Raw genomic sequence first — 22,425 nt, forward strand, 5'->3', positions numbered from 1 at the left:
CCCTAACTCCCCACCTACACTCACCTTTACTGGTTCCATCCCCGCCTCTCTGACCTGTCTGTCTCCTCTCCACCTATCTTCTCCTTTATCCATCTTCTATCCGCCTCCTCTCTCTCCCTATTTATTTCAGAATCCCCTTCCCCTCCCCCATTTCTGAAGAAGGGTCTAGGCCCGAAACGTCAGCTTTCCTGCTCCTCTGATGCTGCTTGGCCTGCTGTGTTCATCCAGCTCTACATCTTGTTATCTCTGACCCTTCCTCAGAACCACCTTCTGAAGAAGGGTCACTGGACTTGGGAATGTTAGCTCTGTGTTCTCTCTACAGGTGTGGCATGACTGCCTGCGTTTTGCCAGCAATTTCTGGTTTTGTTTGATTAAACTGACTGCCTGTTTTAACACACTGAGTTTTCTTTCTCATTGACACCCAAGAGGACCTTATATAAAACAGTAGGCGGTTGGATCACACCATTGGATGGGTTAGATTGAAATCACCTCATTATGCAGTCTCAGGCACTTCAGTTGGAGTGCATGCACTGAGATACACACAGAATATATTGATAATTTACTGAATTAATGCCAGGCATTTTTTTGGCTTCCGTCTTCTGGCTTGCGCAAGAGTGGTTATGGAGAGGAGGCAAGGACAGAAAAAGTTCAAATCCCCCGTAATCCTCCCTTCTCCCCCAGTATTAATCTGGATGGTACATTCATGTGAAGCTCCATCTTTGAGCTATCGCTCACTCTGTTAAAATAATATTCAGGTTTTGAGAAACTGAACTGTGGGGCTTCAAAACTGTGCCGGCAACAGAATTGAAAGAATTTGTCAAGTGCTATGTGTTCACACTAATGTACCTGATTTTCCTTTCATCTTCTCATGAACTAATAACAACACCGACTTCACTGTCAATCCCGCAGACCGGAGAGATTATTTTACCTCCAAGCGCCCATGCCAGTTTGGATTGAGCGAGTGCCAACTGAAACTTTATCTTCAAGCCTCTGCAGGATGAATGCTCTGTGCCCTATCCCCCTGAATATTCTTGGCATTCTGCCTCGAACTTCAGCTGCAAATGTTCACTGGTTAGAGATTACTGAGGAGAAATAGATTGAGAATCAGTTTGAATGGGCAAATTATTTCTTCAAATGGAGAGATTCAGCTAGCCCCTGTAGTCATTTTAGCAGTTCAAGGAGGAGGAGGAGCTACAGTCACAGAGTTTTACAGCATGGAAAAGGGCCCTTCGGCCAGCTTGTCCATGCTGCCCAGTTTTCACAATTAATCTTGTACCATTTGCCTGCATTTAGTCCATATCCCTCCATACCTATCCCATCCATGTACCTGTCCAAATGTTTCTTAAATGACACAATTATATTCGCTTCTGCCACGAACTCTGGCAGCCTGTTCCAGATGTTTTTTGTTTTCAGTACAGATTCCATCATCTGCAATAATTTGCTGTTACATTTTGTTAATCGACTGCTACATCTCTTCGAAGAATGCTCACTCTGAAGAAGTTTTGCTCTTCCCCTAGACACTCATCACCTTCTTGTGTGAAAAAAATTGCCCCTTTGGACCCTTTTGTATCTTTCCCCTCTCATCCTAAAACGATGCTGTCTGGTTTTAGATTCCCCTACCATGGGGAATAGCTGTTGGCTATCCACCTTATCTATGCCTCTCATGATTTTATAGATCTCTAACCTCAATCTCCCACACTCCACGGAAAAAAAGTTCCAGCCTATCCAGCCTTTCCTTATAACTTCAAACCTTCCAGTCCAGTTAGCATCAAAGTAAATCTTTTCTGCACTCTTTCTAGTTTAATAAATTTAAGCTAACTTGCAATGGAGGCATAGCTCCCATCCTGCAGTTTGCAGGGAACATTTCAGAATTCTTATTCTTTGTTGTGTGGCAGTGGTTATACTGGGTACAGCATTAAAGCAAAATGGTTTCTTGTTTATATCTACAAGCTGGAGATGGAGCCCTGAGGTCTTGTATCTACTGGTCGCCCAAGGATGTAAAAGCCAGACTAATCAGATTTTCATGGTCAAAATATTAGTAGACATGTGATCATCTACAAACTGAACAAATCTTGTTAACTGATCCTTCCAAAAGGATTCACCATTGTATCTTGCATTTAATTGATGAACAGCTCTTTATTCAATGGTCTGATGTATGTATATTGCAGTTTAACTCCTCAGCTCTAACTGGTCTTCTGATGAGTTCGAAGAATGATCCAACGTTTTGAAAGTCGCCTCTGTTATGCACAAACATCACGTTGTGAATTCTATGAAAGACTTCTTTTCTCTCCAAAATTTTTGGACCATGATAAAATATGTTCTGATGATTTTTTTAGCCCATTGTGCACTGAATTAACCTTTATTATTTTCTGAGGGTGAGTATATCTCCCCTGGGTGATGCCCGTGTTGAATTAGAGATGATTCTAAAATGTGATTCCTGAAATGTATTGAACAAAGCCTGACATGATGTAAACCTGCAGCCCATAGGAAGTGCACTCCAGAGGCTAGATGTTTATAAACTGTGATAGCTTGTACCATTGATATTTTCATGCAGCTGAATACCAAGTGTCAGAGAGTACTGTTTTCAACCCCAATTTAATATGGCCAAACCACCTAACCTGCACAGCTTTGGACTGTGGGTGGAAACCAGAGGAAACCCAGGCAGACACAGGGAGAATATGCAAATGTCACACAGACAGTCACCCGAGGCTGGAATCGAACCCTGGCGCTATGAGGCAGCAGTGCTAACCACCACACCATTGATGGATGCCTTCTGTTGTTGCAGCTTGACCTCTGCCAACCTCAACCAAAATGCATCGCAAGAACACAAAAATAGAGGCAAAAGTAGACCATTCGGCCCATTGAGCTTGTTCCTCCATTTGATATGATCATGGCTGATATTGGGCTTCAACCCCACCTCAGACCCACACCTTTACCCTATATCTCCCATAGCTAACCCACCTAGCCTGCACATCCCTGGATGTTCTAGGCAATTTACTGTGGCCAATCCACCTAATCTGCACATCTTTGAAAGGAAACCAAAGCACTTTAAGAAGACCCATACATACATGGGGACAATGTGTAAACTCCACACACAGAGTTGATCTGAACCTGGGCCCTGGGTGCTATGAGGCAACAATGCTAACTACTGAGCCACCGTGGAACCCCAGGTCAATTCTTTTTATCTCAATTCTAAATAATTCCAGCTGTTCACCTTTCCATTTATGTCTTAAAACTCTTAAAACTGATCTTTGTTTACCAAGCTTTCAGTGGCCTCTCCAATCTCTCATGCTATGGCACTGTTACTCAGCTTCTTTGATCTATTGGTCTCTGCAAAATACATTGGGGTGCTTTTGTAAATTAAAACTGCCAAACAAACTTAACATTTGTCTTGTGATGTCTGTGTAATTATATATAAATATGACAGTAAGGTTTAACCTGGAAATAATAATAAATAGAAATTAATCACCTTTGGGAGTGGAGAGCAGGGCATGTTGGAAATGTCTGATGTGCTGTAAGCTACACCATTAAAAGTGGAGCTGTTATCATGGTATCAGATCATAAACAAATATCTGATAATAGATAATATCTGATAATGGGCAGCACAGTGCCTCAGTAGTTAACTCTGCTGCCTCACAGCACCAGGGACCCAGGCTCAATCCCACCCTTGGTGACTGTCTGTGTGGAAATTACATGTTCTCCCTATGTCAGTATGGATTTCCTCATACAGTCCGAAGATATGCAGGTTAGGTGGATTAGCCATGCTAAATTGTCCACAGTGTTGAGGGATGTGCAAGGATGGTCGATTAGCCATGGGAAATGTAGGGTTACAGGGATAGGGTGTATGGGTGGGATGCTGTTTGGAGGGTCAGTGTGGACTCAATGAGCCGATTGGCCTGCTTCCACACTGTAGGGATTCTATAAATTATCAGAAACCTTGATTTGCTGTTGGACTCTCCCATACGTGGGAGGATAGATGAGCAGAACAATCCTGTAAGTTTCTGTTGTGTGTGATGGACTGGAACCTAGCCTGAGATCAGGATTTTAAGACTTGTAACTTGCCAGTGATAGCATTCTTAGCTCTAAGAACAGGGGTTGTGGCTTCAGGTCCTCTTCAGCACAAAATCTGGCCTGGAATTTTTTCCTTGATATTTTACTCATAGAGGAATAGGGGGTTTGTTTAGCTCAGTTGGCTGGCCAGCTGGTTTGTAATGTAGACTAGAACACTAATTGTGTGGGTTCAATTCCTACACCAGCTGAGGTTACCACAAAGGATTCTCCTTCACAACCTTTCACCTCATCTGAAAGGGTGCTAGCCATCAGATTAAACCACCAGTCATCTCTCTCTCTAATAAGATTGTCGTAACTTTACCAGTCAGAGGATGGTGTGAGTTTGGAATTCTTTGCATCAAAAAGTATAGTAGCACTGTGTTTTTTTAAGGTAATGGTAGATAGATTCTTGTTATCCAGGGGAATCATAGGCTATTGGGAGGAGACGGGAATGTGGAATTTAAAATAGAATGGAATCCCTACAGTGTGGAAGCATGCCATGAGGACCATCAAGTCAATACTAACCCTCTGAAGACTATCCCACCCAGACCAAGCCCCCCTACCCTATCCCTGTAACCCTGCATTCCCCATGGCTAGTCCACCTAGACTGCACATCCCTGGACACTATGGGGCAACTTAGCATGGCCAATCCACCCAACCTGCATATCTTTGGACTGTGGGAGGAAACCGGAGCACCCAGAGGAAACCCAAGCAGACACGGAGAGAATGTGCAAGCTCCACACAGACAGTCGCCCGAATTGAACCCAAGTCTCCAGTGCTGTGAGGCAGCTGTGCCAACCACTATTTTATTGAATGGTGAACAGAATTGATGGGCCTATTCCTAATTCATGGACCCTTATGTACCTCCATGTATCTGCAAGGATGTTTAAAGATAAAAAAACCCCACAAAAATAAAGAACTATGGATACTGGAAATAAAACAAAAATGGAAATTGCTGGAAAAACTCAACAGATCTGGCAACATTTGTGGAGAGAAAACAAAATTAATGTTTTGGGTCCAATGACCGTTCCTCAGAACTCTGTTAAAAGGTACCAAGGGGGATGTTCAAAGGTGTTGATGTGATGCTGATCAAATGGGTTATTTCACCCTGATTGATGCCGAGCTACTCAAGTGTTACCAACCAGGCAAGTGGAAAGTATTCTATCACACTCCTATTTCCTGTCTGGTAGATTGTAGAGGCTTCGGGGAATCAGAAGGACAATTGCTTGCCACAGATTTCCCAGTCTTCAAATTGCAGGTACAGCCATAGTCAACCTATTAATAATCTGTTCAGAGATGTTATGATACACCTCCAGAGCAAGTAGGACTTGAACCTTGGCCTCCTGTCTTAGAGGTAGAAGCACTACCACTCAGACACAACAGAACCCACAGAATTTATATGGTTGGTCTGGTTATATTTCTGATTATCGATATTGGTAAATGAGGGGATAGGGTGAGGGTGGGAGTGAATCTGGGTGGGATGCTTCTTGGAGGGTTGGAGTGGGCCGAATGGCCTCTTTCCACACTCCATGTCATTCTACAATGCTGAGGGCATTGATGATTGGTGATTCTGTGATGGTAATTGTCACATAAAGTATATTGTTACATTGGCTCTGCTCATTTCCACTGAGGTTCACGCAGTCTGAGGGTAGAGACAAGGAGTTCAACTCCAGCTTTGACCACCTCGCTCAGTCTTAGTCACTATCCTGACCAAATGTGTAGTTGTACTCATAGCTATCATACAAAAAAAAAGTTTTGTTATCTAAGAACAGTGCCTGGTGTTTAGATTCTCTACAGTGTGTATTACTAGACAGACTCAAGACCACACAAAAATAAAGGAGGATTGGTGACAGCAAACTACCTCAAACACCTTACCCAGTGCCACCTACTGAGGGAGATGGAAAATACTAGAAGGTACCAGCGGTGGTCATTGGGAAAATACTACAGTCATGCCACTGAATATCAAAGGTGCTTAGACTCTCCTTCTTGTGTTGCTGGTTGCCTGACACTTGTGCATCATGAATGTTTAGCCTAAAGTGGAATGTTTTCATAGAATAGAATCCCTACAATGTGGAAACAGGCCCTTCAGCCCCACAAGTCCACACCAACTTCCTGAGCATCCCACCCAGACACATCCCCCTATAACCCACCTAATCTACAGATCCCTGAACACTACAGGCAATTTAGTATGGCCAATCCACCAAGCCCACACACTTTTGGACTGTGGGAGGAAACCCACACAGACATGGGGAGAATGTGCAAACTCCACACAGACAGTCACCTGAGGGTGGAATTGAACCTGGGTCCCTGGCACTGTGAGGCAGCAGTGCTAACCACTGAGCCACTTTGCCACCCTAATGTTGTCTAGGTCTTGTTGTATGCAGACACAGACTGCTTCAGTGTCTGAGGAGTTACCAAAGGAATTGAGCTGGATTTTGAATTCAGCTGGATTTTTCCTATTGACTGTCTCAGGCTATGTCACTGAGAGTGAAACTACAGAGTTAACGCCTTAGTGATTGAGGGCCATATACACACACTGTACAAACACTGTACACAGACACTGTACAGACCCTTGTGATTCCATCCAGTGCATTCTAAAGATGCCGTTACTGAGATGCATCTGAAATTCACTCCAGCTGCTTTGTCGGATTTACTGCAGGGTTTTTCTGAATTGTTTTTCTTCTGGCTCGTGATTTTTGTTGCAGTTAATGCCACTTAATTGCAAAACCCACTTATTTGATTTGGTTGTATCCTCCATTAAGTTGAATATTCTGCCAACTAAAGCCATCAAATATGCAGTAATCTCACGAATGAGCGTACACATCAGATATGGAAAATCGCAGTACATGGTTAGATAAGAAAACCAGCCGCTGGTTATTTTCAGCTGGTATTGTTCTGGAGCTGGAATTTAGGATTTAGGTCAGAGGTACAAGTCCAACCGTAATCTTGTTGGAGACTACACTCTTACCTTTCAGTGATTTGTCCAGCCAGGTTTCTGAGCTTGGCCTGTTCTGCATATCTCCAGTGTAGGAAACCACCTCAGAATCCACTTAGAACAGGATTAATGTTGGATGCCAAAATACGTCCCTTTTTTTGGAACTGGCTTTCAATTCCAGTCAATACAAGGTCCCAAAGGCACTTTGACAGCTACTGAGAAAGATATTAAGTGTGTGAAGGTCAGTGGGAGTGGATCAGAGTGGCAGGTGAGTGGATGTGGATTTAGAATGGGCGGATTGTAATGGTATAGAGTGTGAGGCGGCCCACAATGTAGGGTGCCAGATGAGTCAGGGGGTTGGAGGCAGGTGAATGAGGAGGTGGGATGGCTGCAGGTTGAGGCTGGGTACATGGGTCAGGGGCGTACTGCACCAAGTGGGTAAGGGGATAGGATGTCAGGTCCGTAAAGGGTAGGGTGCCAGATAGATAAGGGATTAGAGTACCAGGTAAGTGGGTGATGGAATAAAGTGACAAGTGAGGAAGTAGGGCGGTGGCTGGGTGAGGGGTAGGGTGTGAAAGGGGGCTACAGGTCACAAAGAAGTGGGTGAGAGTGGGTCAAGTGTTGGAGGGGGTACCGAGTATACCCCAGGGTGGATGTGGGCTCTGTGTCGGGGTGGGGTGGCCAGAGATGTGTGTCTAAGTTTGGGTTGGCTGTCCATGGGGAAGTGGGAGCTGAGAGTGTGACTGAACAAGGGCAGGTGTGGCCAGTTTGCTAGGTAGCCTGATGTTAACTCCAACTTTTCCTGGGGATCAATTTAGATAGGTCAGTAAGAACCCTCCTACATCTCTGACTCTAAGTCCGAATTCCAGCCTTTTTGTGCAGGGTTTTTAGATTCAGGGTAATGGCTCTTTTCAAGTTTAAACCTCTTGGGTAACTATCGCATAGGACTTCCAAGGGGTCTTAATGTGTATCTTGTCGGATATGTCCGGTCTCTGACTTTCTGAAAGCTGAAGGATCTGGGACAACGTGTCTGCCCTAAAAACAATGGAAATATGACAAGAGGGTATCATAAAAACTAAAGACAAACACCTAAACAACATGTCAAAGCAAGAAGTGGTTGGTTCACAGAGTTTGCTAAAAACATCAACTTTGACTGAAGCATTTCAGACTCATTCCTTAGCTGAACTGCACAGGAAGATTCCAGTAAATTAACTTCCAGCAGTTTCAGGCAGGGAAATCTTTCGCTTCGTTACTGTATTACTGTACATTCAGCCAGAAATTAAATCAATCTCTGAGACGTTCCTTCCTGCCTTCTTACAGCTGGACTCATGAGAAGCAGCAGTGTCACAACACAACCTCCTGCAGGCAACATGGCCTTGGCATTTGCCCTCTTGAACAATTAAAACCAATCAATGGATGGAGCACATTCTGGAGTGCAAAGGATTATGGGCAATACAGCCTCCATTATTGACTATTGACCAATGGGCATTTGTTCCCTCAATAGATTAATTCATCTTAGGCAAAATGGGCTGTATTGGAGATATTTTTAATCAACCTGTCCAGATATGTTATAAAACACCTCTTGACCATATGGGTCTTGAACCCAAGCTTTCTGGCTTAAAGATAGGGACACCACCTCTGCATCAAAACAGCCCCTTGACTGTACTGGACAAACCACCCATTTTACATGGTATGGTTAGGCAGCAGCCAATGGAATGAAATATCAGGTGCAGGATATAATGCTGATCAATCCAATGCCTCCTTAGATAAATTATTATCTCCTCTCTCTTCTTTAAAAAAGTGAGATGGGAATTTATATGGCCAGTATGGGTGGTGTGGTGGCTCAGCAGTTAGCACTGCTGCCTCACTGACCTGGGGTCAAATCCAGCCTCAAGTGACTGTCTGTGTGGAGTTTGCACATTTTCCCCTTGTCTGTGAAGGTTTCTTCTGGGTGTTCCGGTTTCCTCCAACAGTCCAAAGATGTGCAGGTTTGGTGGATTGGCCATGCTAAATTGCCCCTAGTGTCTAGCAATGTGCAGCCTTGGTGGTTTAGCCATGGAGATGCAGAGTCACAAGGATGTGGGGATGGGCGTGGGTGGGAGGGTTGCTGTGGACTTGATGGGCCGAATGGCCTGCTTTCATACTGTAAGGATTTTATGGTTTGCAGATAGGGTTTCAGTTAACATTTCACCCAAAAGGTAGCAACTCCAAGAGTTCTACAGTACTTATGTTCAGTCTAAGTTAATGTACTTAAGGGGGTCTGGAACATATAATCATTTGCTTTGGAGGGGCAAGTGATACCACTAGTTACAGCGAATACCAACTGTACCATACCATACAAAATAATGGGTATCCTAGTTAGAATGAAGGGGCAGAATCTTCAATTCCTAAGTAAAAACATCCTCTCCTCCATAAACTGAAACATGTTATGCAGTAAATTAAATCTTACATTGCCAAAGCAATGGAACAGTTCATTCCATTGCCAACCAGATGATTGAGAAATCTTATTTGTTGCCCAAACTCAGTGCAAGCTTTCTCTGAGGCTAATTACTGTTGGTTGACGTAAACTTTCAATGCAAGATATGCAAGACTGGAGTTCAATGGTCTGTCACAGAGAGAATCAAAACCAATTACGGTAATGTTTTCATCAAAACGTTAGCACAATGCTTCTAGAGAACTGCCCCACATAGATCATCTGGAGAGGGGGAGAGACTCATTTCCCTCTCAACAGCTCAGCGACGTAACAAGGAAGTATTAGCAGGAAGCACATTTCAAAGGCCAGCAGGGGTTAAGCAGCAGACCCTTTTTTAGGAAGACCCTTTCCACTCCCCCAACGTAATCGCTGTCCACTCGCACGGACTTTCTGCTGGTGGGAGATGCTTGAATTCTGCACAACTCTAGTCTGGCCCTGTCTACACGGATGGTGATCAGTGAGGGGAAAGAAGGGGAAGACAACAGCCAGCTCATTCAACTTGAACACTAAAGCTGGCTGCTTCAGAAGTGTGGCTGTGTTAATCTTGTTGCATTTTGCAAGTGTTCCCTGCAGCTTTTGAGATAAAATTTAGAAGTAAACATATGGCACGTCAACATAAAATCATGTAAATATAGTAAAGCATCCTGAATTTAGAAAAGCTTTCAATAGACGAGACATAACCCTTAAGATGAATACATGTCTAGGCTCAATAACAAGGAGGAGAAGTTGTCACGGTTCTTGGGGGAGGGGGGTGCTTCGAGGAGCTCAGATGAAAGCCTCCTCCATGACAAACAGGAAACACTCTGCTGTTATTGCTGACTCGGTTCACTGCTCCACAATCCCAGCTCCAACAACATCATCTGCTGGTGATCCATGATCTCCAGGAAGAATCAATGATTTCCCCTCCAGCCAAAACACTGCCAGCAGCAGCTAGATGCTCACTGCCTACTGCTAATGAGTTTTAATTGAGGCCTAGCACAACACTGGGTGAAAGCCGCGAGCCTGCACAGGCCGAAGGCACAGAACTATCCAGCGTCATATTGAGCCAGAACGCTTGGAAGAAACGGCGATGCAGACTGAGGAGATGGTGGAGTGGTTTCCTGTTCAGTTTCCTCGCACCCTTCTGCCCAGACATCAGATGGTGAGGCCTCAATACATTGGGATTACAAGGCTCAAAATGCTATCAGGCTGCATGAGATATTGATGGTTGCCAAGTATTCCATACCTCGCCAAAGGCCACCTGAATATGTTCCAGCAGTTTGATCGCTCCATTACCTACCACTGGCAATAGTGTCATCATCACAGAATCCCTACAGTGTGGAAATAGGCCCTTTGGCCCAACAAGTCCACACCAACCCTTAGAGCATCTCACCCAGACCCATTCCCCTATAAGCCACCTAATCTACACATCCTTGAACACTACAGGCAATTTAGCATGGCCAATCCACCTGGCCTGCATATCTTCGGACTGTGGGGGGAAGCCGGAGCACCCAGAGGAAACCTACGCAGACACGGGGGGAATATGCAAACTCCACACAGACAGACACCTGGGGGCGGAATCAAACCTGGGTCCCTGGCACTGTGAAGCAGCAGTGCTAACCACTGAGTCACTGTGCCACCCATTGCTCATCTTGCCATCCAAAGTGCCCAGGGAGCAGATTTTAGGTTAGATGCCTATACCTACACTTACCTGATGATTTAATTAACTACTAGTGCATTGACATGGATATTGGTATCACACCCCAAATGGCTCCTGAAAAGGCTATGCATGATGAATCCCACCTGTTTCACTAGAACCCGATTGGTGAGCTATAGTCATGATCTGCTTGCAGCAGGCTGGATCAGGAATGGCTGGCCGGATCTGACAGCAGGCCAGATGTTAGCAATACTGCAGATCGTAACTCACCTTCCAACTCCCTAAAACCTGCTCACCATCTACAAGGCACAAGTCAGGAGTGTGATGGAATACTCTCCACTTGCCTGGATGAGTGCAGCTCCAACAACACTCAAGAAGCTTGACATCATCCAGGACAAAGCAGCCCCCGCTTGATTGGCACTATACCCACAAGCACCTACTCCCCAACCACCGACACTCAGTCACAGCAGTGAGTACTATCTACAAGATGCACTGCAGAAACTCATCAAAGATCCTCTGATCCTCTTCCAAACCCACAACCACTTCCATCTAGAAGGACTAGGGCAGCAGATATATGGCAACACCACCCCCTGCAAGTTCTCCTCCAAGCCACTCACCGTCCTGATTTGGAAATATATCGTTGTTCCTTCACTGCCACTGGGTTATAATCCTAGAATTCCCTCCCTAAGGGCATTGTGGATCAACCCACAACACATGGACTGCAGCAGTTGAAGAAAGCAGCTCACTACCCCCTTCTCAAGGGTAAATGGGGACGGGCAATAAATGCTGGCCCAGTCTATGATGCCCACATTCCATGAGTGAATGATAAAAGGACTCTGGTCTCTGACCCAGGGTAAATGCTGAAGGTCATGGGGTGGTGAATAGGAGAGGTGGCCAGCAGCAACCTTTAGATTTAATCTGGAGCTGTAGAGAGCACTCCATTCATGCTTATACTCAGTAAGTATAGTTTGCAATCCCTGCTGGGCTGTCTCAAAAGCAGCCTCGGAGTGAACTAAATTTGTAGTGGGGTCTGATTCAGGCATCAGGACCTCTGTTCATATAGACAAGGGGTTAAATACCTATTTCGGAGGGGTCTACAATGAAAACTGTACCCCCTGGACTTCCAGCAATGGCATGTACTTCCTGTCGACCATACTGGAGGCTTGGGACATCAATTCAGGCCCGCCAAATGGCCTCTGTTTTGGTTGAATTACTGGGCCATAATCTCACTTGAAGGAAACACTGGGTAGGAAAGCATTTCAGCTTCTGTTATCAGTGAGCGATTGCTTCATCAGATTTTCCTCCTGGTGCTTAATGATTATCAAAACTATTCTGTTTCAAAAAGAAAATTGAATGTTGCCCATGTACTAATAAGTAGCTGTCTAGACTCACTGTCTATTAATGTGTGAAAATCCCCTTCATCTGAGATACAACATGCTCAAAGGGCCCTTGATTTATTACGTCCAGTTCTGCTGTAGAAAGCAGAATTTCAAAATGCCTAAAACATCAAGCAAAAAGCACTAGACTGGTAGCAGAAAGCAAAGGGCTAAAATTAGCAGAGCATTAGTGAAAACCATTTACAGATTAGAAAGATAACTGTAAACAGAAGTTAAATGGAGTCATTCAGAGCTAAGCCCTCAATCTGGTATACAATGCTGTGGTCCATACGTGAGAGAGGAAATGGCTAAGGTCAGGAACCATTAGTGCAGCCATTGGTGGTATTGATTTCCGAATTGGTCCGATATGCTGAGTTGGAGATCACAGCTAAATGTACTCAGTGAAGGAACAGCTCCCCTACTGCTTATCTTCCACTGCAGCTGCAATAGGTAGGAAGGAAAGAGCAGATGGAGCTGCTTCTTCCCTTCCTTCACTGCCAAACTACAGATGAAGATTTAAGCATGAGCCTCCAAGGCACAATCTGACTGTTTCTTAAATTATCCCAGGATCAAGCTCCACTATTTCCTCCAGGTTTCACCAAACACTTCCATCGATTCTCCAGTCCCTCCTTTATCAGGGGTCTCCATCATCCCTTGGCTGGAGCTTACAAAACCAACATGGGGGATGGGAGGCGGTGAGAGACACACACAGACTGGGAGAGAGGGGGACACACATTGGGGGAGAGAGGGACACACACTGGGGGAAAGGGACACACACAAACACAGAGAGAAAGACACATACAAACTGACAGAGAGAAACACAGAGACTGGAGACAGAGACACACAAACTGGGAGAGAGAGAGAGACAGAGACTGGGAAAGAGAGAGAAACACAGACTGAAGAGGAAGTGAAAGGGAGAAACACCAGTTGGGACCTTGGATGTGCCTTGTTGTGTAATGTTTTTCTTGTGAATGGGCGATTTTGGAGCTTCTTCTGAGGGCTGAATCTCACCTCAAAGCTGAAGCAGTGCTTGTGTGGTGCTTCAGTCAGTGAAGTGAACTAAATTTCAGTTTAATTCATAAACATATAGCTTGCTGTGCATTGTGAGAAAGTGAAACTTGCTGCTATTTAGAGTGAAACAGTGAACATTCATATGTTAAGGTTTAACATAAGGTTTGGGGGTGGCTTGGTTGTTTACTGGTTAACACAGCTGCCTCACAGCACCAGGCACTCAGGTTCAATTCCAGCCTCAGGCAACTGTCTACATGGAGTTTGAACATTCTCCCAGTGTCTGTGTGGGTTTCTCCAGATGCTCCGGTTTCCTTCCACAGTTCAAAGATGTGCAGGTTAGGTGCAGTGGCCATGCTAAAGTGCCCATAACATCCAGGGATATGCAGGCTAGGTGGGTCAGCTATGGGAAATGCAGGGTTACAGGGATAGGGTAGCAGGATACTTCTGGGTGGGATGCTCTTCAGACAGTCAGTGTGGACTCAATGAGCCAAATGGCCTTCTTCCACACTGTAGGGTTTCTATGATCTCAACCCATTTAAAGAAAGCAAAACCTCTGAATTTTCTGAAGAAGGGTCTAGGCCTGAAACGTCAGCTTTCCTGCTCCTCTGATGCTGCTTGGCCTGCTGTGTTCATCCAGCTCTACACCTTGTTACCTCTGAGTTATTGTTGTGACCTTAAAACTCATGTTATATATCAAGCTTATCTTATCATAACATTATTTCAGTATCTACAAATCAGGACTTTGCTCTGAAGCTAGGCCCCCTTTGGTAATGAAGTTTTTAAATTGGCTATAATGGTGAATACAATGGATCTGATTGATTTGCTTCGAAGATAAAGCTTTAAAAAAACTGCACTCACTGCTAATTTTAACTAATCTGTTGTTTGTTTGAGACTGAGGTTAAACTCTGTCCTTTCTGATACCAACTCAGATACCAGGTCATCATATAGTGGCTGCAGATATCCCTTCATTCCCCTGGCCTCAGAACTGACCAAGGTGTGATTTCCCCTCCTGCTTGCCCCTTTTCCATATTTGTCCTTCTTCCTATGATAATAGCTTTTGGATACATCATCCAAATACAACAAAAAAAGGAACAAAAATGTAATACAGACCTTGCAAATTCATGACATCATGTTGTCACAAAGTACTTTCCAGCCAATGAAGTAGTGTTGGTGTACATTTACTGTTGTCAATATGAGAAAGTTGGCAGTCATTTTGTGTAAAGGTCAGGCAAACAACAACAGAATAAATTACCTCTAATGTTGATTGATAGATAAATATTGACAAGGACATAAAGGGAACTCTTCTGCTGTTCTGCCAGTATTGCCATGGGATCATTTATTCGAAGACGAGAGAGCAGATGGAGTCTTGGTTTAATGTTTCATCTGAAAGGCAGCACCTACAACTGTGCAACCCTGCTGAGTGAGTTGTGAGCATCAGTCTAAATAAATTCAGTTTAGGAAACCTGGTCGGCATGGACAAGTTGGGTCAAAGGGCCTGTGTCTGCACTGTATGACTCTATGACTTCACATTTAAGCTTTTGGAGCAGGATTTGGAAACACAGTCTTCTGACTCATATACAAAAGAGACCGCTTATGCTGCACAGAGTCACAATCTGCTGTTGTACATGAACATAGCTTACTTCAGAAGAAAGCAGTTCATTCTGTGCAGCTGTCCAAAGTAAAAACAGTGCGATAATAACAATTCATCCACACGTTCTGTCGAGACTATGACTATGCTTTTGGATAAACAAAGCATTAAATCAAATCTATTTCTGCTTTTGGTCGATGAATTCCTGATACCTTATTGACAGTGATGTCTGCTGCCTCAGAACAGAATCTAAGGATGCATTCCTCAGCCCTTGGGATCTCCAGTTCACTCCCCCCAGGATCAACACTATTTCAAAACAAAGTGCCCAGCTGTCCTTGTTTGCTAGGTGCTTGTTCAAGCATAACCATCCCCAACTGAATCCACTCTTGATGTGACTGAAATAGAGTTCTGTGGCTTTGATTCACTTCAGCAATTCAAGAAATACTTCACAGGGCACTTTTTGTTTATTTTTTGCAGGCGGTTATACCGCAGGGTACAATCCAAATTCCTGAATGGTGAGGGTTCAGTGGATCCCATTATTAGTCCTGGGCCTCAGTAACAACAATTTAATGGGCTTCAGATTTGTGACACTTAAGACATTACCCTTTACCAATATGGTGCTTGGTGCTCTTCAAGCTAGAAACATGCTTATTGCCATTTGTACCTGAAACCTTATAGTTAAATCTATAAAAAGTTTGGTCAATAGAGTCTGTGCGCAATAGATGGGGCGTAGAGACTGGGTTTGATCGGGGAATGACCTTTCCATGTTCTACTTTTCACCAACTGGTCATGAAATATAACAAGGAAACTGATGATTTTGAGAAGATGGAGGATGGTGTAACTTTGGGAAGAATGAGTTGATGAACTGAAATTCTGTTTATGCCATTTGTCCAGATCTCCTTCAATCAGCCACTGAAACTCTGCTCGGTTTCAAAGTCGTTCGTTTCCAAAGGTCACTAACTTACCAAACTACAAGCCTCCAACCAATGGCCTCATAAGGATTTACTAGGATGTTACTGGGACTGGAGGGTTTGAATTATAATAAGAGGCTGGACAGGCTGGGACATTGTTCTCTGGAATAAAGGAGGTTGAGGGGTGATTATAGAGGTTTATAAAATCATGGGGGCATAGATAAGGTGAATAGCCAAGGTCTTTTCCCCAGGGTAGGGAAATTCAAAACTAGAGGGCATAGGTTTAAGGTGAGAGGGGATAGATTTAAAAGGGACCTGAGGGGCGACATTTGAGAGAGAGAGAGAGATAGAGAGTATTTAGTTCTTCCCTGCTCGGGAGCAGTCTCACTAGTCTCTGGAGTCAAAACACATTGTAAATCTGAAGAAAACCAGTTTATCTTTCCAGGCACAATTGCTGTAATCTGTAACTTTTAACTGGTAAGTCAGCAATTTCTTATAACTGAACTGGCCACTTATGTCACTTACCAATGAATCAAAGCACCCAGAGAAAGATGACTGAAGTAAGGCATTGGCCAGCAGAAGAATCATAAAGATCATCTCAATAACAGAACCTAGCAACAATGACTAGTGAACTGTCTTGCTTGGTTTGTCCCTCTCTGAATAACCTGCCTGTTTGTCTGTCTGTGTCCGTGTGTCCGTGTGTGTGTGCGTCCGTGTGTGTGTGTGTGTGTGTGTCTGTGTGTGTGTCCATGTGTGTGTGTGTGTCCCCCTGTGTATATGTGTGTGTGTGTCTGAGTGTGTCTGGTGTGTATGTGTGTGTGTCTAAGTGTGTATGTGTCTGTGTGTGCATGTACATTTGTGTGTGTGCATGTGTGTGGCTGAGTGTGTATGTTTGTGTCTGTGTGTGCGTGTGTGTGTGTGTGTGTGTGTGTGTGTGTAAAGTGGAGTTTATGAGGCGTTTATAAGGGGATTAGTATTTTAATCATTAGTCTTATACATCAATGGTTTATTACTGTTTACTCGTAACTAGAGTATAATTATGTATAATAAATAGTAACTTTTGTCATGTACAGAAACCCGGTCTGTGCTTTTTGTCAACCTTGATCTAAAAGTCAGTTAAATTGTGGAACTTTGCATACTTGGAATATCTTTAACATTTGTGGTAAATTTGGGAATAGCAGCTCACTTCCCCAGTGAGATGTAATTATGAATCACGTCACACAAGTGGAGTTGAAGGCAGAGTCATTGACAAAAAGTGTACCACCAGTGCCTAGAAACTGAGTGGCCTGATGAAATAGAGGGAGAATTGGTCCCGTATGAGAATATGGAATGAACTTGCTATATTTGATGACAACTGTATTGAATATGGAACCTGAATAGACAGCCCCAAAGTGTTACATACAATAATGTGTGTTGCATCTGGCCCATGCAGGACATCTGGGAGCTGTTCAGATGAAACAATATTCCCATAAAGACATTTGGTGGCCAGTAATGGAATGCTGTGTAAAAGAATTCATTAGAAGCTGTGTATTTGGCAACTTTGTGGAAAAACCTGTTAAATCACCTTTCAAACCTTTATAACTGACACCATGGTCAACAAAACCATGGCAACCACTCCAAGTAGACTTTTTTATTCATTTTTGGCACGTGGACATCACTGCCTGGGCCGGCATTTATTGCTCATCCGTAGTTGCCCTTGAGAAGATGGTGATGAGCTGCCTTTTTGAATTGCAGCCCACCTGCTATGGGTGACCCACAATGTCCTTAGGGACGGAATTTCAGGAGTTTGAACCAGCGACACTGAAGGAACGATGATATATTTCCAAGTCAGGATAGTGAGTTGCTTGGAGGGGAACTTGCAGGACGTGGTGTTCCCATATGTCTGCTGTCCCTTGTCCTTCTAGATGGAAGTGGTCGTGGGTTTGGAAAGTGCAGTCTGCGGATCTTGGGTGAATGTCTGAACGTTTTTTTGGAGAAGGCAAGTTGTTCCTAGGAACCAGAGTTGTTTTTGTTTGTTGTTCATGATATATTTAGCATATAGCTGGAAATTGCTACACTTTCCACAATTATCTGGTTAGCGATGTTTCAGATAAGGTGGTTGCATAATGGGGTATGTTTGAACTATCACTATAGGTAATGGACTGCTTCCAGTCAGTCTGCGGACCTCCAAGAACAGAATTCATTACCAGCTGTCTTCACCACACAACCTGCAATTGAGGGGCGGTATCAAGCAATTTAACTGGGCAATCAAGGACAGTCTGTGAGCTAGCATATAAACGGGGAAAATTTTCAAACAATCCATTCTTATCAATAATTCCAGAAGATGTAGGAGCAGAAATAGGCCAGTCAGCCCATTGAGTCCACTCACCAATCAATGAAATCAAGTCTGATCTGATAATCCTTACCAATTTCCTGCCTTATCCCATTCCTATCTCATGCATATTGACCCAACCCACACTCTGCAACCAGAAAGACTCCAGCATAGCTTATGATTGGCTTGTAACTGTCACATGCCACTGACTTAGTCTGTCTCCGCTAAGCTATTCACAGGGAGAATGCAGGAAAGTGGACGTGAGGAATGTTGGATCAGCCATGTTCTTATTGGATGGTGCAGCAGGCTTAAGGGGCTGAATGGCTTACTCCTGCTCCTATTTCTTATGGTCTGTCCAATAGGAATGTCAGGGAAAAAGAAAAAGAAATAACAGAGTGACAACATAAGGCAAAACTATGATTAGACAAGCAAACAGACAGAGATGGAGCTGGGAGCAGACTCAGGAGGAGTTGGGAATAGAAGTGCGAGGAGCTGGGTACGGACATGTGAGGAGTTGGTGATTGAGTTCACATGAGATTATGACAAACTCACATCATCTCCACCAGGACTGGAGAAGCTCAGGCAGTTAATGATGTGCAACCCTTGTCTCTTGGGTGACAACACATTATAGAAGGTCAGATGCTGGATGGTGAGCAGACTAGGATATTTTGACAGTGATTAGAAGGATGCATTGCAATTTTGAATAAGTGACTGCAATATCCACAAGCATTCACTCCCTCCACCACCGATGCTCAGTAGCAGCAGTGTGTACTATCTACAAGATGCACTGCAGAAATCCACGACCACTCCATCGAGAAGGACAAGGGCATCAGAAAAATGAGAACACCATCACCTCCAAGTTCCCCTCCAAGTCACTCACCATCCTGACTTGGAAATATATCGCCGTTCCTTCACTGTCGCTGGGTCAAAATCCTGGAATTCCTTCCCTAATAGCATTGTGGGTCAACCCACAGCGGGAGGACTGCAGCGGTTCAAGAAGGCAGTTCACCACCAGTCGAGGGCAACTAGGGATGGGCAAGAAATCCTGGCCAGCCAGCAACGCCCACATCCCACAAATGAATAGAAAAAAAAACATTGATCATCTACCTTGTCCAGTTGATCACACAAAACCACAACATTAATTTCATAGATCTCAGCACCATCCTCAGCAACCTTCACATCTGATTTAAGTTACAATCTCAACAGGGCTTGAATATTTGATTCATGCTCAACATTTCCAAAATAATGAGGCCCCTACGATGTAAGGCCTCAAAAACAGGGGTTAAATTGTCACATGTGTCAACACAGCAGGAAAGACCGATCACCAAGTTAACCCCAAGTGACCCCATATATAACTTATCACCTCAAGAGTAAAATCAAGACTTTGTCAGTTCCTTATCTTCCTTTAAAAAAAAACTCCTCATACTTTGACTCTCATTTCAATGAATTTCAATCTCATTCTCAGTGACCTCTTGATGCCCTCTTCAAATGGTTCTAAGGAATTTCTCTATATGATGAATACTGTGTAAATATTTGTGGTGTTTTTGCCGCTGTGGGAATATGAATCTTTGTGGCTTCAAATTCACTTGTCGCAAATGTAGGTCAGAAATTGTTTTAGTTGTCTGACATAATTCGGAAAAGATAAAACTTGATTGAGTTCCAATTGCACAATACTAACTATGGGTTAAGTCAACAGTTTAGTGGACAGGATTAATATTTTATATGACCTGGAAAGAGAGAAATGAGGTTGCTACTCAGTGAACCAAGGCTGACTCGATCATTTCGTGCTGAACGGGCCAGCACAGTGCCAGATTCACAGTTGGTTGCCACAGCCACATTAGTCACATTCCCAGTCGAATAATGGAATTATTACTCAGCAGCAAAACACCATTGGGTGTATTGGCTAAGTGCAATTTTATAGAGCTATTCAAAATTAAGAGGTGTTTTTTTAGTAATGTGTGGTGGTCTATATGTATGGAAAAGCCTGTATTTTCTTTTTTGCAATGTCCTTTTCAGACTGGACTGGGGGTATTCTGAAAGGTTAATTGGTTAATTCCCGATAATGAAATTGCTGGGTCCAAAGAAATGTCCATGTGAGCTGAGGTTGCCATGGGGATGAGCAGGTAAGAATCAAGGAATAAATAGAAGACTAATTGCAGTCCTGTTGGAATTTTTCTGCCTGTTTTTGTGACTGACATCAAAAACACACATGATTCGCATAAGGTAAAAACAAGCAAGTTTTCTCCAAAGAGAACAGTGTTTTTTGTTTGACAGTCTTATGAACAGATCCTTTATTCACTAACACAGTGAAGGTGTCGCTGGCTAGGCAGCATTTATTGCCGATCCCTAATTGCCCAGAGGGCAGCTCAGAGATAACCACATTGCTGTGGGTCTGGAATCACATGTGGGCCAGACATTAGTGAACCAGATGGGTTTTTCCCAACAATCGACAATAGATTCATGGTCATCACTAGATTCTTAATTCCAGATATTTTATTGAATTCAAATTCTACCATCTGCTGTGGCAGGATTCGGACCCAGGTCCCCAGAATGTTATCTGGGTCTCTGGATTAACAGTCCTGGCTATAATATCACTAGGCCTTTGCCTTCCCTTTCAACAGATACAGCTATTGAAGAAGGCATCTGATAATAGAGCAGAGACTCTGTTAGCATGGTTCTGTACAGTTGGAAAGAGCAAAAAGTTGAAGACAGGGAGGAAACTGGATTGTGGGTTGGACAAGTTTAGCGAAGTTGGAGAAATGGGCCTCTGAGGACTCTGTGTCATCAGGGCTGTTGTGACCAGTGAGAAATCTTACATAGCAGGGAACTGTGAGGTTACAAATAGGTGCTGCATTTCTGTCAGAGATAATGTATCTTTGCTGTAGCAACTAGTCAAAGTGAAATTTACTTTTTTGTCCAAAACATCCTTCACCTGCTAATTAATTATGCTGATTTTAGTGAGTTTGTTACAGTCAAGATTTTATAAATGAAATGTTGTCCAGCGGTCTTCTTTCTATTAGCTTGGTGAGGATTCCTTTTTGAGAGGAATTCACTCTTTTTGCGGATTACAATAAAGGTAAATTGACAAACACATTCCATCTTTCAAAGAAACATATAAATCTACCATTGCAAAAAGGATAAAGGGGAGATGGGGAGATTCATCAACTGTTCTATCCCTCCCTGCCTCCATCTTATTTCCCATTTCATTTTATCTGGTAAAACTGATTGCCTGTCAAAACCCACACAACATACTCACCATAAACATTTCCTTTAATGTTGATTAAATTGGGCTGAAGTAATCTCTATAAGCGTCGGGGCTGACTTCTTTCTATTAGTTAGCATCTCAGATAGTCTGTGGTCTTCATGATTTGACCTTTCAAGGCCTACTGTCAAATTCAGAGCCTGACTCCAGAAGAGCTGCGTGCTATCCGACGTTACACATCGAGAGCTTACTTGAAGTCTTTGTCTGAGGAAGAAATCGGAGGTGATAGGGTCGATGTGAACTGGAAAAGGGTGAGGGAAGAACTGGAGGAAAGTATCAACTGGAGGAAATTGCTAACAGGAACTTGGGGTGCGAAAGATGAGAAACAAATAAACGTGAGGAAGATAAGAAGGCTTGGTGTGATTTGTAAGTAACCAAAGTTTGATTTACAGTCCTTTCCCTGTTTAAGACGTAAAGCAAGGAGAGCAAGCTGTCGGATTCCTTGATATTCTTGAAGGAGGTACCCATCACACTTGGTTCCTTGTTACCTCACCCTGTGAAACAAAATCCAAAAGCTGTGTTGCACGATATTTTACATGGATTGCATTGCAAATTGAAGGAAGAAATGTAGTCACAGGGCAGACAAATATGTTCAAAACCATCCAGAACAGTACCACTTGACCGATCAACAGCACAGCCACTTAAACTCATTTGGAGAAAATTCTCCCCTTTCCATCCAGTGGTGGAACCAGCATTTGGAATTACAGAGAGAGGACTGGAACCACTTTACAAACATCAGCAGCAAGATTTTCTTCGATGACACTCATTGAGAGTGCAAATAAACCAAATTCTCACAGAAAATTCACATTCCCTGAAGAAAGATTGGAATAGTTTGCTGCTTGTTTTTGACTGGCATGGAATCAATGGGCTGA

This window comes from Rhincodon typus, chromosome 29, assembly GCF_021869965.1.
Source record: "Rhincodon typus isolate 14 chromosome 29, sRhiTyp1.1, whole genome shotgun sequence".
Classification (NCBI taxonomy): Eukaryota; Metazoa; Chordata; class Chondrichthyes; order Orectolobiformes; family Rhincodontidae; genus Rhincodon; species Rhincodon typus.